Genomic DNA, 3757 nt, shown 5'->3' with positions numbered 1-3757 from the left:
TCGCAGATAAACCACCATACATATACATATATCTATGTGTATACATATATCTACATATGCGTATTAGGGTGGTCCGAAAAAAATTATAGCCGGAATTTAAAGGCCCTCACCCCTACGATTATTCTACACCGAAAAAATATACCCTGATTTTTTTTTTTTTTAAATCAAAAAATATATAAACGTCGCACACTGTGCCCTTTTCAATTTTAGCGTGGCAAAGGTCATAACTATGAAAAGAATGCGTGTGTGATGTTGAAATTTTGCAAGAACAATGCATCCACCAATATAGTTTTTTTTTTCGAACATAGATGGGTGTGACTCGCTCAAATTTTGCGTACATCCCATATAAATAACAGTGCCAGACGTTCATTATTCTTATATTTAAATTATTATCTTATCAGTATTTATAATTGCAACGGCAAAATATTTTTAGTTATTTTAAACTTAATTTTGTTTTTGCTCCGCAATTACAAAATTTGGTCGCCATATTGGATCCGCCATTTTAAATTTAAAAAAAAAATCTGACATCAGATTCGGAGGCAATGACCTCAAAAACTCTCAAACACTGAGTTTCAAATCATCTTGGTTACTTCTCGACTTTTGGCCGGCAAATGATTGTCGCCAGACAATAGTGCATTATTTCTAGGGCTTATAAGCAAGAAATACTGTACTGTAAATATCTCTTCCCACTTTATCCAAAATATGTTTTATTACAGCATTACAGCTTACTTACTTAGGCTACTCTCTTCGGACGCATGCCATATTTATTGAAGAAAATTAGAACTTTGTGCAAACCTGCGCAAAAAGTGCTTACGGGATCTTACAGCTTAAGCAGACGGCAGCGTTAATCCGGACTAACTCGGACTTAATCCGGATCAACTGCAGATAATTCCCGAGTTTATCCAAATCAACGCTGCCGTCTGTTTATGCTTTTAAAGTAGAAAAGTTTACTTATTATTTTGCATATAAACACTAGTCCGGATCAGGCTAGACTTGCAACATCTGCTCCATTAAATATGTGAATGTTTTCAAAATTATAAATTATTCGACTATATTTCGTATATATATAAGGAAAATTATCAATCTGTAATACAGGATTGAAACTTACTAAAAAAATAGAACATTTCGGCTAAACCACGCATTAAGAATTATTTTAAAATAACTTCGCAAAAACAAGTACTGCTACTTAAAAGTATGCGAAAAACCTCACACTGAAAAATATATATTTTTTTACGCGTCACAATAACCAACATCTGACAGCGATTATTATTTTTTGTTGTTGTTTTTTTCTTTTGAATTTATTAGATTGACTTAGTAGCTGGATGTTTGTCAGCAAGAATACCCAAATCATAGCCATCTCAAATCATTTAATTTTGGACTTTTGGCATGCTATAATTGAAAAGGCGCATAGTGTGCGTCGCTTAAAGCGCTATGTATTTTATGTGGGCAAAAAACTATTTTTCATTAAACTTCCTAATTTACTTTTTTAACATCCGTTTTTGGACCACCCTAGAATAAATATGTACGTAAGTACATATATAAATAAATTAATTATTTTTGTTAGGCAGGTATTATGCGCCTCTAGTTATTCGCTTATGTAAATATATGCATGAATGCATATACAACATATACATACATACATATATACAAATTATACACACTATTGTAGATACGCTCATATGCGCATACATAGATATTTGCATAGTAGCTGCACATCCTGACCATAAGTTTGCAAAACGCCATAAAATATGCCACATAAAATGCATTTTTTCGCAATAAACTTAATGCCCGCCATCGTGTGGCAGCACATTTGCGATAAATTATGTCTGTTTGTTTGTGGACTTATACCAGATGGTCAGATATGTAAGTAGTTGTGCGGGTGACTGTGCTTGCGGACATCATACAAATACATGCAAGCATTACATACATATATATGTAAATTATTTTACCACAAATATAACAAAGTGCTTTACATAAGCCATTTGAATTTAATTTTATGTGTTTAATATTTTAGAGAAAAAAAAATGCAACAGTAATTAATCATAGATAATAGAAAAGGGTTTATTGGTGGTGGCTATCATTCTGTTTCCAAAGGGTAGGGAGCGTCAACTCTACTTCCATTGTACTGAAAAAATTTAACGCCTTTAAAGCAATAAGAGTAGAACTCCACAAAGGGCTTTTAAGGCGTCCGCCTCAAACATGTCGATGTTGACAGCCCGTAGCGGCAATGTTATTACGGCGACGCCTCTCAGTGTAAGTCACTGATTACCAGGGAACGGATTTTTAGGACCTAAAAACCTATAGCAAAAGCAAAATAAAATAGCAAAATCGGCTCATACTCATGTAAGGCAAAAAAGCCGCATTCTGCACCCTTTGAAGCTTTGTCAGGGCCCTGATAACCATATGGTTTCTTAAAACGAATATATTATCCAATGAAGGAGCTAGACAAGGACAAGGGCTAGACATGACTGTAACATCAAACCTATTTTGCACCGTAGAACGGCCAATATTTTTTGGGAGAAACGAAATCACCATTAATGTTTGCTTAAGTATTTCACTACTACTTACACTCTGCGCTTTTCTATACATACTTATTTTCGTAGCGCTATTTTCGAATCTGGGCACTTCCCTGCAAAAAATTGTGCGACTAATCTCTAAAGAGAGTATTCCGAGATTACTCTCAATCGGGTACAATTGGGCATTAATTAGTCCCAACTAGTCTCATACGGGTACTAATGGAGGTCAATTAGTCTCTACTCATCCCTTATGGGTATAATTGGAGATCAATTAGCCCCCAACTCATCTCTAACGGGTACTATTAACGATTTAATGATTTGTACGCACTTAGTCAATGAAATTACATGTGCGGCGTTGGCACACAGAGAGAGTATTCGCCTAACAAAACTGAGCAACCCGGTTCGAGTCTCAGCTGGCGCAAATTTTTATTTTTATTTTTTAAAAGTGACTAGTCGTTTTTTATACCCTTACGGGTATACAGGTGAACAATTAGTCTCTTCATAGGACATGCTTGAACAAAAGCGATCAGTTCATAAAGAGATCAAAAGTGGTATTAGTGGCACGCTCCTTTGCGATTGCTCCCGGAGTCATCCCGGATTGGTCCCATTTTTTGCAGGGCAGGTAGACGATCATAATAAATGTATGTGTCTTATATACATACTTACATATGCAGATTTTGATTTTATATTTTCATATAGTCACATGAACTTGAAACTTGGTATGCAGACATGTCAATGGTAGATGCTTATAGGCAGGTATATATAAACGAGTTTGTAAAAGGGGGCGTGGCACCTCCCATAGGCATGAAATTTTTTTATCACCTATAACTTTGGAACCATAAGTCCCACGAACTTGAAATTTGGTATGCAGACATACCAATGGCAAGTGCTTATAGGAGGGTATATACAAACGAGTTTGTAAAAGGGGCGTGGCACATCCCATATTAACCAACGTAAAATAAAGGACATCTTTTTAAAAATGATTTGGAAATACGTACATACAACTTGTATGATAAAAGTACCTTACCCATATCTTAATTTAAGTCAAATATTTACCAGTTAATTATATTATTTAATTGTATAAGTTCCCCTTCTTCTTCTTCTTATTTGGCGCTGCAACCGCCTAAGCGATTTTGGCCGAGTCCAAAACAGCACGCCAGTCATTTCCCTTCTGTGCTAACTGACGCCAATTGCAAATGCCAAGTGAAGCCAAGTCCTTCTCCACCTGGTCTTTCCAACGC

This window comes from Rhagoletis pomonella, unplaced genomic scaffold (genome assembly GCF_013731165.1).
Source record: "Rhagoletis pomonella isolate Grant_MI unplaced genomic scaffold, Rhpom_1.0 Rhpom_scaffold_00007, whole genome shotgun sequence".
Classification (NCBI taxonomy): domain Eukaryota; kingdom Metazoa; phylum Arthropoda; class Insecta; order Diptera; family Tephritidae; genus Rhagoletis; species Rhagoletis pomonella.
The sequence above is the reverse complement of the archived record's forward strand: the minus strand, read 5'-3'. Positions refer to the sequence as shown.